General features: G+C 52.1%; 2 long non-coding RNA genes across 3 annotated transcripts; one reads left to right on the top strand and one right to left on the bottom strand.

Annotated features, from left to right (window-relative positions):
• Window positions 1-1,060: 1,060 nt before the first annotated feature.
• LOC138847603 (uncharacterized) lies at window positions 1,061-8,835 on the bottom strand. 2 transcript variants are annotated; one of them, XR_016228220.1, is made up of 3 exons: window positions 8,323-8,835; window positions 8,004-8,151; window positions 1,061-1,284 (listed from the first exon to the last, which is right to left on the bottom strand). It is a non-coding gene; the product is annotated as an uncharacterized LOC138847603 (long non-coding RNA). The 2 variants fall into 2 exon arrangements; XR_011385485.2 differs by having other exon boundaries at window positions 8,004-8,176; window positions 8,323-8,814.
• Window positions 8,836-10,390: 1,555 nt separating this feature from the next.
• Window positions 10,391-11,629, top strand: LOC149119717 (uncharacterized). The gene is made up of 2 exons (XR_016227820.1): window positions 10,391-10,947; window positions 11,036-11,629. It is a non-coding gene; the product is annotated as an uncharacterized LOC149119717 (long non-coding RNA).
• The last annotated feature ends 439 nt before the right edge of the window (window positions 11,630-12,068 follow it).

Below are 12,068 nucleotides of genomic sequence, written 5' to 3'. Positions count from 1 at the left end.
TAGTCTCCTACTTGTCAATCAAACCAATCCCTTTCCCGGATGTAGCTGTTTCATCTTGGACTTAGGGGGAAGATGCCATAACAATATGTATATTAAGCTCCATATGGGTTTATGGAGGCACCATAAAACTCCCAGGTGGCTTCATGCATGTAGAGGTGCTGGGAGGCGCTCTGTGTCTCTTCCACCAGAGACCGTGACTGAAGGAGGAGGTGCTGGGGTGCTCTCTCTGTCTCTCCTCCCGTACCCCTCTCTCCTTTGGTCCACTACCCATTCATGATGGATATTTGTGTAGGCCAACCCACGCTCGTGTGTGTGTGTGTGTGTGTGTGTGTGTTGCTTTCTCACCTTTGAATAAAACTCACTAAGAATGCTTCTTTTTGTGCATAACAGGAGCCTGGAATAAAAAACTTCATCCCACACTCCCCACCTCACCACTGTCAAGAATAATGCCTTGCACATAGTTGGCACTCCAGGAGAATCTGATTTCAATTCCTCGTGGGCACTATAGAAAACGTGCTATTTCCACTGTGACACATTTTCTTAGGAGAGGCCTGGGGTTTTGGGGACACAGCCTACATAGAGTCCACAGAACTAGCGAGTGTGAGACCCTAACTTAGAGCAAAGAAGAACTGGTAAACACGGTTCACCTACCAAGGTCAGTTCCATTACACGCAAAGTCAATGGGAAAACTCAGCAGTGCCCAGGGCATTGTTTGTTTACTTCAACCATCAGCAGACAGGATCTCAATTGCAAGAGACATTGATGTAGCACTTCCTAAGCAACCTGGGCCAACAACAACCACAACAAAAACAGGGGAATTCCCCTGGCAGGGACTAACCATAGCTCCTTTCACACTTGCCAGCTGTGTGACCCCGTGCAACTGGCTTGCCTCTCTGAGCCTCAGGGTCATCTTCTGTAAAAACAGGCAGGGTAATGGTAATACTTCTGCTCTAGGGCCACTGGGAGATTTTGACGAGTTGTTTCGAACAATCATGGTACCTAGTAAGCACCATAAGTGCCTCTTATTATTATTTGTATTGTTATTTATAGACAATGAGTATCCTTTTTAAAAAAATATTTTATTTATTTGACAGGCAGAGTTAGAGAGAGAGAGAGAGAGAGAGGTCTTCCATTGCTGGTTCATTCCCCAAATTGCTGCAATGGTCCGAGCTGGGCTGATTCGAAGCCAGGAGCCAGGAGCTTCTTCTGGGTCTCCCACGCAGGTGCAGGGGCCCAAGGACTTGGGCCGTCTTCCATTGCTTTCCCAGGCACATTGACAGGGAGCTGGATTGGAAGTGGAGCAGCCGGGGCTGAAACCGGTGCCCATATGGGATGCCGGCACTGCAGGTGGCAGCTTTACCCGCTAAGCCACAGCGCCGGCCCCCAGTGAGTATCTTAAGAGAGGATCTACATTCCCCTGTCTGTGCCCAGCGCAAACAATGTAAGCACGATATGTGCTATCAGCATGATGACGAGGATGACAGCGATGATAGTGACGGCAACTAAAAGCAAAAGCGAATTACGTGATTTCTGTTCCTTTCACAGACACTGCAGGCTCCGTGGAGACAGCAGTGATCCATGACGGCTAGAGCCATCGAACACAGCGAGTGCTAACCTTAGGCGCAGTAGGTGCTCAACCAAATCGCCTGAGTGACTGACAGCTCTGCTACCTGCGGACCCAAGTGTTCTGAAATAGGAGCCAGCACGGCCCCCCTCTATTGCGCAGTAGATGAGGGCCCTAGAGACCTCAATCTCTCTTTTCCCTTGAGGAACTCACAGTCTAATAGCTTCAGCCCAGATCAATCACTTCCAAGTCATTTATAAGCAAATAACTGAGCAAGGCAGCTGCAGACTATGATGATTGTTAACAAAGCAATCAATTGAGTGGGGATAAAGAGTGTATGTGAGGTCAGGGGTCAGGGAGAGGTAGGAAAAATTACAACTTTATATGCACTTGTCAGACTTTTACAAACAGATGGCACCTGAGCTGAGACCGGCAAGACAGAAAGGAACGCAACCTGCAAATATACGGGGGAGACCACTCCAAGCAGACAGAACCGCAAGTGCAAAAGCCCCAAGGCAGCAGAGGGCTTGGGCCTTCTAGAAGGGAATGGAGGCCAGTGTGCCTGGGTCATTGGACTCAGGGATGTGGTTGGAGAGGCAGGTGTGGGCTGATGGGGCCGGGCCCCGTGAGGCACACCAGGGGAGGCCGTCGGAGGATTGTGAGCATAATAATCTCATATCACCGAGAGCTTTCCCTACGGCAACCTGCCACGACACACTGCCAAATCATCTACTCTCTCAGAACTGAGCAAAAGGGCGGTACCCAGCCACCCATTCCCCCATCAGCATTGTGGGCGTTTCAGAACAGCGCGCTTCCCTCCTGTGGACCTCACAGAGGCTGCGCTGTGAGCCAGTGGAAGCCGAGAGCGCGTCTTTGAAAGCAGACTCTCCAGGGAGTTTGAAATTAACCACAGCAGTGCAGTTTATGCCTCAGGCTTATCAGGCCATGGAAAGCAAGGTCCTGACGACTCCTTGGCAACCCTCTGAGAGCCAGTGGGACGTCATTGTTTAAAAAAATCAAGAGAGGTAGTTTTGAGGGGAAGCAGTCAATATGTCCGTTTTAAAAATCGGATTCAAAAGATCGGTCTCGGCCCGATTCATCTGAATTTCCTGAATGCCTACTGATACATCTGTGATGAAGCATTTATGTTCACGTCCTGGGCAGGAGACGGAGTAAACCTCAAAATATACCAAACACAGGTCCCTATTCTTCCTCTTCTCCCCAAGAATCGTATTCAAAGTCAGGTCCTAGATGTGCACGTGTGCGTTTCCTACCTTGCGTCTCAGATCTGGTGCTCTGACCCGCGAGACTTTCTTCAGCAGGTCTCAGCCCAGAAGACAGGATGTGGCAAAGACTGCACTCAACAAAACATCCATCTGCTCTCCTACATCTCTCAGACTCCCTTGCAAGTAAGTCTGGGCTGTATGACTAACTCTTGCGCAGAGTCGGGGGAAGTCACGAGCGCCACATCTGGACTGTCAGTTCAGAGCTGGGGTGCTCTTTAGGGCTGAGTCGCATTCCTTCCCAATTCATAGTTTGAAATACCGAGCTCCGGTGTGGCTATATTCGGAGTAAGGAAGTAATTAAGGTGAAATGGGGGTCAGGAGGGTGGGGCCCTGATCAGACAGGGTTAGTGTCTCTATAAGAGGAGACACCAGAGAGTTTACTAGCATTCTAACTCTCTCTCTCTCTCTCTCCATGCCACATGAGGACACAGCAAAAATTCTATCGGCCATCTGCAAGCCAGGAAGAGAGCTCTTACTGGACGCTGAATTTGCCAGTACTTTGATTGCAGATTTTCCAGGATCCAGAACCATGAGAAAGAAATTCCTATTGCTTAAGCCACCCAGGCTGTGGTGGTTTGTTACGGCAGCCCAAGCTAGGAGTATGTTCTTCTCCATCTCTCTCTCCTCCTGCTCTGCAGCTCTTGGAGGCCAGATAGCCCCGCTCTCCATTGTCCAACTTGCACTAGGCTGTGTGAACAAGACAGTAGCCTTGCCTGTCTTAAGCTGATGAGATTTCAGGCTTTCTGTTTCTGCAGCATAACCCAGGCTATCCTGACCAAGGTACAGTGGCAGAGAAAAGGACATGGCGTCTGATTTTTGTCGCACCAGAAACCACAGTAGAGGAGGGTCACCTGCTGTTCTCCCTCTGGTCCAGCTGGCCTCCAAGACTGAGTGTGGACTCAGTGAGTCCTGGGCAGTAAGGTGGGTGGAAGGTGTGCTTCCTGGGGCCCAAGATTCAGCAAACAATGGTTCTTTATGCTGCTTAATGAATTCATTGAGGTTTCAAGTAGAAAAACAAGCACTCCAGCTGCTAAGTGGTTGGGAAAGCCTGGAAGGTAAGGCACTGATTTCAGCTGGCACCCATCAAAATGCATCCAAGTTCTCTGGAAGGGGTCATGCATGTATCCAGTGATGACCCTGAGCCACATTCTCAAGGACTGCTTTGTCAGGAGAGGCTGGATGGACAGGTGCAGGGCCTCAGAGCCATCCTGGGACACACATTAGGAGGCAGAGCACGGGCTTGGCCCAGAATGTCATCAGGAGTAGGAGGGGCCATGACATGACTTCCGCTTGCCCGTGACCTCTCAGTGCTAAGCTGCTTTGGGGCCAGGCTACGTCTACCTGACCACTTTTGTGGAGAGGATGGAAGTGAACTTCGCGATTTCTTTTTGTAATGCTTGACAAGACTTACGTACAGGTGTCTTCTTATGTCTGACCTTCACAATTCTTCAAGGCCAATCTTAAGTCTAATCTCCCCTAGGAAAACTTCCCTGGCTCCTCATGCTCTTTGTAATGTCTACCGATCTCCTAATAACATTAGCTACAACCCGTATTTATGGTGGACCACTGTGTGCCAAGCAAGCTCTGGGCCAGCTCCTCCTCCTTGCACGCTAGCTCATCTGGTCCGCCCAGATCTCCCTGGGGAGGTGTTGTTAAAACCTCCTCTTCACATCTGAGGATAGTGAGGCTCGGAGAAGGGAAGTGACGTGCAATGTCACACAGCTAGCATGTGGCAGAGCTGGAAACCAAATATATCCGACGCCAAGGACCCTGCCCTGAGCCATGGCCCTCTGCTGCTTCCCACAGCTCAGCCATCTATTACAGTCTCCCCAACCCCTACAAACTCTTTGAAGTTAGGGAGGCTTCTTCTAACTGATTAATAATTAGCCCCTCTCCTTTGAACAGTGTTTTACAGTTAATATAGGGCTTCTACATACAAGATCTCATCTAATCTCTACTCCATTCCTCAGATGTTTGTGTCATCCACAGTTTACAGGCCGGAAGCTGAGACTCAGAGAGTTCCATGACTTGAGCAAGCCATGTATCTAATTAGTGACAGTGAGTCGCTCTTTCTGCTGCCTGCAGGTTCTTTGCACTTGACAATGGGACCCAGCTCCTGTCTTCATCCTCTTCCGGCACCTTGGTTGTGCTCAGCCTCATTTCTGCCCAGTTTAAAATAGCTGAGGTCAATAAGGGACACTCGTGTTATCTTCAGTCGCTGGGGTTCGGAACAGAGGCACACAAAGCTATGACATGCAACAGTGTTTGAGTGGGACTTCTCCCGTAGACCCTAGATATAGGAAGAGGCACCAAACACGTCTACTTCCCCCAAGCTCCCTCCTGCTGGCTAGCAAGCAGCAGGTGGGCAATAATTGGGACAGGAGACTTTGGACTTGGCACTGTGTCTTCTCTTCCTGCCCCTGCCAGACCCCCAGCCAAGTTAGGGGTTCTAAAAGAATGCCACCAAGATTGGGGGTGGGGATTGGGCTGTGAGGAAGGGACAATGGCATGCCATTCCTGGCTGGACGTGTGCTTCGGTGGCACACTTGTGGCTCTGCCCTGAGTCTATGAGAGCAGACCACAGGGAGATGTGAAACTAGGGCAGGGCAAAGAGCGAGGCAGGAGCAGGGTGGCCGGCAGGGGGAGCTCTCCTTGGTCCAGTGGACTCATTGTATCAGAGTGGGCTTGCCTTATTCCACCCAAGAGGGCTGGCTGCTGCGTGGGGTGGGGGACGTCATGAGCAAAGGCCTCTGGGGGGGGGTACTCCTGGGGTTGAGTGTGGGTGGGATGTGAGAGTTGGTGGGAAGAGGCAGTGGCTGAATAACTTCTCCAAATCAGGGAACTCTGAGGCAGGGTGGCCTCCAGGACCCTCCCGAGACAGGGGTAGTGACTGCAGGAAAAGCAAAGCACCCTGTGTGTGCACTGCGCTGAGCTGAGACCCTACAGGAGACAAAACCGAGTTCCTGTTACCCATGATCCCTCTGGCCTTCCTTCAAAGGGCTCCAGCGGCCTCTGCCTCTGTGGCCCCCTCTATGGCTAAGCTGGCCTAGCAGTTGGAGGAACAGACACCAGGGTCTCAGGTTGAATGTTGTACCCAGGGGCAGGAGCATAGTGAGGCACCCCTGGGGTCTGGGTCCTGCACTTGACATGGCTCTGTGAGGGAGCAGGCACCTCCCTAAAGTTTGCACCCCACATGCCTCACTTACCTGACCGTCTTCCAAATCTAAGCAAAGTCTTGTTGAGTATGAGCCACGTAAGGACTAGAAAGAAAGACTGGAGACCTGCGTCCAAGTCTCGGCTCCACCGCCGTGTGATCCAGCCAGGTGACAGTGTCTGGGTGCCTGCCCTGCTGCTGTGCCTGTCCCCACCTGTACGATGGTGACGCTCCCTCCCTTTCGGGGTGGCAGTGAGAAGGAAGTGCAATGCACACGGAGCACTGGGCTCCAGATCTTCTTGTCCTACCCCCTTGCTGTGCAACTCAGAGCAAGACCCCTAACGTCTCTGCGTTGTGCTTGTAACAAGCCAAAGGATGTTTGCCATTACCTGAGGACAGGTGGTTAAATGGAAATGGGAAGAATATTTTTAAATTTCATGAAAGCAGGAGACTGTCCAAAAGGTTGCTTAAGGTCCCTTCCTGCTTCGTGTTTCCATGAGTTAAAAACAAAACAAACCAAAACAACGAGAACTCCTCTCCTTAGAACTGGAGAACAGAGCCAAGAGCCACGGAGTCTTCTGTCCCTCCCCCCAGCCCGGGCCCACGAGTCCAAGAAAATTGAGGTTATTCTGCCCCCTGGTGTCCCATATTGGTACTGCCAGAGGCCCACCTCGGTTTGGGGAAATTGAGAATCACTTCGTTCGTACACCCATTCATTCATGCCGCCACACATTTATCGGGTGGCCTGCTCCGGGCCAGGCGCTATGCTCTACACGGTGGTTGCAAAGAGAAACAGCACACCACGCCCGGTGGGGAAGACAGGCGCAAAGCAAGAACAGTTCGATGCAGTGAAATAAGTCCTCTGGAAAGGGCTATGACAGACTTTGCCTTGTGGGAGGCAGAGGCCAAGTCAGGAACAGCTTCGCAAGAATATGTGATCATTACATTTGGTGGCTGACTTTGCGTTTTTCAGGTGTCAGGCAGAAGTGGGTGTGTGCAAAGGCACGAGGGTGCACTTAAGGGACTCCAGAGTGATGGGGTGCTGGGGGGAACAGGGCAGATGGAAGTGAGAGCTGGGAGGCGGTCGGAGCCTGGAGGGCTTTGAGCAGGCTAGTGGCACGGTTGAACTTGAATGTCTCAAGTTCATTCTGGATGATTTCTGCAACTGCAGGACTGGGGAGGCTCTTGGTCAGGTTGCCAGGTTTAGAATCCAAACTGAGGGGCTGGTGCAGTTGGATAAAGCCTCCACCTGTGGCACTGGGATCCCATGTGGGTGCCAGTTCATGTCCTGGCTGCTCCTCTTCTGATCCAGCTTTCTGCTATGGCCTGGGAAAGCAGTGGAAGATGACCCAAGTCCTTGGGCCCCTGAACCCATGTGGGAGACCTGGAAGAAGCTCCTGGCTCCTTGCTTCGGATGGACCCAGCTCTGGCCATTGTGGCCATTTGGGGAGTGAACCAGCAGATGGAAGACCTTTCTCTCTGTCCCTCTTTCTGTGTGCAACTCTACCTCTCAAATAAATAAGTAAATCTTAAAAAACACAGAAATATAAAAAATTTTTAAAAAACCCAACCAAAAGGCAAAAATCAAGACAAAAACCAGGACGCCCAGTTAAATTTGAATTTTAGACTAATTTTTAAAATCTGTTTCAAAATGTCTTGTGGGATATGCTAAAAATGATTCTTCTTTATCTGAAATGCAAATTTCACGGGGCATCCTATATTTTACCTGGAAGCCTTACCTTCATCAAAGGGTCATCAAAGAGAGCAGATGGCTGCTTGGACCAGGGTGGAAGTGGCAGAGTTTGGATAGGAGTAGAAAACTCCCAGGGGTATTGGGAAGGTGGCCATGTCAGAGCTTGGGGGGGAGGGGTGACACAGATGTCAGGACACGAAGGAGAGGGAGGTGTCAAACTAAAGCACCAGCAAGCAGGAACGCGGGTGTGAGCTGTTTGCTCCATATGAGTGCCCTCACCGCACCCCCACCGCAACCACCACACACCTGTCAAGCCTTGTTAAAGCATTCCAGAGAAGTTCTGACGTTAGGCGCCAAGGCATCCCCCAGAGCCCCGCCTGCCTTGCTCCGCTCCATCTCCTGCTTGCTTCAACCTTGTGGTCTCCCTCGCAGGGCGCAGGTCATCCGTCAGCGGCTGTGGCCGGAAGGGAGCTAGCGCCCTTTTAAGCGTCCGTTATTTGCCTCTCCGCACCACCCATCGGAAAGCATGAGGCGCCAAGCCCAACATTCCCCCCACCCCCCACCCCGCTGGCTGGAACAGATTCTTTTGGCCAGGGAGGGAAATTCCAGAGTCCCAGAACCTTACCAGGTTGTCTAGGAGCTTTTTCACCCCTCGCGAAGGTTGGAACTGAAATGGTGGTCCGGCTTTTCTGAGTTTCTTGTGACCCAATAGTGCCCCCCAGTGGTCACACGGTACACTGCTGGCTGAGATGAGATGGGAAAGCCAGAAAGCTTCATCACTCCACAGGGGGTTTGTCGCTGGAGTCAGCTCTTCTCAGTGCTTATGGGTCCGTGGATCTGCTGGTAAAGAGTTGGCCTAAAACGACATCCAAAGAATCGAGCACCTAGGCTCTGAGGTCTCTGTTCTTGGCCGGGCTCAGGGAGATGCTCCAGGTTAAAGTGGTCAGCGCCTGCGGGCTCCCTGCCTTTTGGATCTCATAGATAAGCAGTCAAATCAAGAGGGAAGTGTTTGAGACACTGCCCGAACCTACTTGTGGACTCTTCAAGCCAGGAAGCGGGGGGGCAGGGCAGAATCTCACAGCTGGGTTCCCGACGGGGGGCGGGCTCGCCGCGGCGGAGGGCGGCTGCCCAGTTCTCCAACATGCCACTTCCGTCTCTGGGGTCCCAGCCAGTTGGAAAGAACCTTCCGAGTGTCCCACCCTCTCCCCTCCGCACAGCAGCTTGGGAGTGTGTGGCGGGGTCAAGGTGCTCTACTCCCAGAAGAGGGCGCTTGGGGACAACCAGGCCTCAGGTGACGGTGGGGTTGAAGCTAAGGGAGCCTCGCCCAGGAATCTCCGCTCCTGCCTTGCCCTCAGACTACAGGGGCCTGCGGGACAGAGGCTGGAGGCTGAGACCGTCACAGACTTACTGCTAGTGTGTCCCTTCGGTGGCCAATGGAGTCTGGCTGTAGATGGCGAGCCATCACCGAAAATGGCATGCTATTCACTTTCCCGTGGCTCACTTGATTAATCCTCCGCCTGCTGTGCTGGCATCCCCTATGGGTGCCGGATTCTGTCCCGGTTGCCCCTCTTCCAGGCCAGCTCTCTGCTGTGGCCCGGGAGTGCAGTGGAGGATGGCCCAGGTGCTTGGGCCCTGCGCCCCATGGGAGACCAGGAGAAGCACCTGGCTCCTGGCTTTGGATCAGCGCGGTGCGCTGGCCATGGCGGCCATTAGGGGAGTGAACCAATGAAAGGAAGACCTTTCTCTCTGTCTCTCTCACTGTCTATAGCTCTACCTGTCAAATAAATAATAAAATAAAATAAAATAAAATAAAATGTTGCGGCCCTTCATCTTTGCCATGTTTCCTGAGGGCCCTGTTTTCTATTCTTCTGGACCTAGGACTTTAGAGCAATACACACCTTATCATGTGCCTTATCTATAAAATGGGTATAATATTAATACCTCACAACATGGCCATGCAGACTTACCTTAATTAATACACGTACAGTGCTTTCTTTTTGTTGTTATTTTTATTATTACAGTCTCTTCAGAGTCTAATATTGGGTCTCTACAAGGAGCTAGACACCGACTTGGGTCTGAAGCTCCTCAGACGCTGATCCCCTTCCCGTCGGGGTCTCCACTCATCCAACTTGAAAAATGAAACAAGAGGGGCCGGTGCTGTGATGTAGTGGGTAACGCCGCCACCTGCAGTGCCGGCATCCCACATGGATGCCAGTTCGAGTCCCGGCTGCACCACTTCTGATCCAGCTCCCTGCTAATGCACCTGGCACAGCAGCTGACGATGGCCCAAATGCTTGGGACCCTGTACCCATGTGGGAGACCCAGATGAAGCTCTTGGCTCTGGCCTGGTCCAGTGCTGACCATTGCAGCCATTTGGGGACTGAAACAGTGGGTGGAAGACCTCTCTCTTTCTCCGCCTCTGCCTCTCTGTAACTATGCCTTTCAAAATAAAGAACTTTGTGGGGAGCAAACCGGACTAGACTGTTACTGGAATTAAGACTTATTCTATGCATCTGCTCTCCCACAATATGGCGCTGGGAGAGAAGTAAACAGCTTCCGCACAGCTGCCTCCAGTTCAACCAATTAACTGTAGGACTTGCTCCTGATTGGAGAGCAGCGTACTCGGCGTGTGGGCAGCCGAGTTGGGATTGGCGGAGGAGGACTATAAAGGAGGAGAGAGACGGCATGCACCAGGAACATCTATGGGGAACATCTAAGGGAACCCGTGCAGCCCCCCAGAGAGCCGGCCGGCGGTGTGCCGCTCCCCTGCGGAAGTGGGGAATGCGGCCAGGGGGAACTGCCCTTCCACGGAGGTGGAAGGGATAGTAGCCAACCCGGGAAGAACCAGCAGCAAACCCGGGGAGGGCCGAGCAGACGAAAGAACAGCGCAGGGTCCTGTGTTGCTCCTCCACGAAGAGGGGGAGCGACATAATGGTGCCGTGACTCGGATATGAAGCCTAGGCAGGGCTTAGTGTTGCTCCTCCACGAAGAGGGGGAGCGACAGAACTTTTTTTTTTTTTAAAGAAAGAAAGAAAGAAAATGAAACAGGAACCACTTCATCCTCTCCAGGACTACCTCAGCTCCTGGAGCAGCTCCACGGGCCGTGAGTCATCCAGAATGCGGACCTTCGGGAGTTCCACGGGTCGAGGGGAACGCTGTGGTCGCGGTCAGCGGGTTGGGTAACACTCCAGCTGTCTTCCAGTAACTAATGAATGGCAGCGGGCCTGACTTCCTGGGCTGAGAGGCAGAGGTCAGTGCCATCAAGAGAATCCTCCTGCGCATGCCACAGGCCCGCTGCCTCCCACACGGGCTGCTCCAGCTGTTTTTTCTCCTGACAGCTCCGGGAGATACCCATGGGAGCTGCCCCAGCTGGAGTTCCTGCGCCACTCTGTGCAGCCAAGGGCTCTGTCTGCTTCGGCCCAGCTCTGTCAAACCCCAAGCCCCTGTCGTCGCTATTGAATCATCACCATCAGAACCAATTCAGCACGGTGAGATGCTTCCATAGTGCAAAGCACATAGGAACTGAGGTTAAAGGAAGACCCCATCCACAATTTCCCTTTATCCCCTGCTCACTTCAGGTGTGTGCTCACTGAGTGCCAGCAGGGTGAAATCGCTGCACTGAGACTTTATCTATCTCTTTTTCCTCTGAGCATTTACATGTGAATTCCTGTGAGTTAACTAGCAAGGCCAGCTTGCAGGCTTGTAGCTGCTATGCTAAGGGGCTTCAAGTCTTCTGTGATGGGCTCAGACCACTGCAGTCTGGACCAGCAGTTGGCCAACTTTCTGTAAACGGTCACATAGTAAATATTTTAGACTTTGCAGTTCATCCGGGCTCTGGAGCAAACTCTGTTGTGGCCTCACAAAAGACAGCCGTCGACAGCATGTACAGAAATGAGTGTGGCCATGTTCCAATAAAACTTGATTCACAAAAACAGACAGTGGGTTGGATTTGGCTCATGGGCCATAGTTTGCCAACCCCTGAGAACAACTGAGATAATTCTATATAACACTTGTCCAGAAGTGAATTACATATCAGGTACACAGGAGATTGTCACATCAAACAGAGGGGTATTGAGAGCCCCTGTGGACATATCAAAGGTGCCTTTGTGGCCAGGAAGGTGGGTGGGGCTTCTGGCCTAGGTCCCCCAACAGTATTTCCTGTGCCCACTCTCCCACAGCACACACACTCTCACACACACACACACACACACACACCCCAGCCTGGCACTCTGGGTCTTCCAAGCTGTCCCCGGATTACGTCCAAGTTTCAACTAGACCATTGCACATTGTTGTGTCCCTCTGCCTTTGGCAAACTGATTCCGTTGACTCACCGGCTGATGCCAAGCAAGCACTGGCCAACCCTGGGCCTGC

This window comes from Oryctolagus cuniculus, chromosome X (assembly GCF_051225735.1).
Source record: "Oryctolagus cuniculus isolate XC-2025 breed Fujian yellow rabbit chromosome X, ASM5122573v1, whole genome shotgun sequence".
In the NCBI taxonomy this organism is placed as follows: domain Eukaryota; kingdom Metazoa; phylum Chordata; class Mammalia; order Lagomorpha; family Leporidae; genus Oryctolagus; species Oryctolagus cuniculus.
The sequence above is the reverse complement of the archived record's forward strand: the minus strand, read 5'-3'. Positions and strand labels throughout refer to the sequence as shown.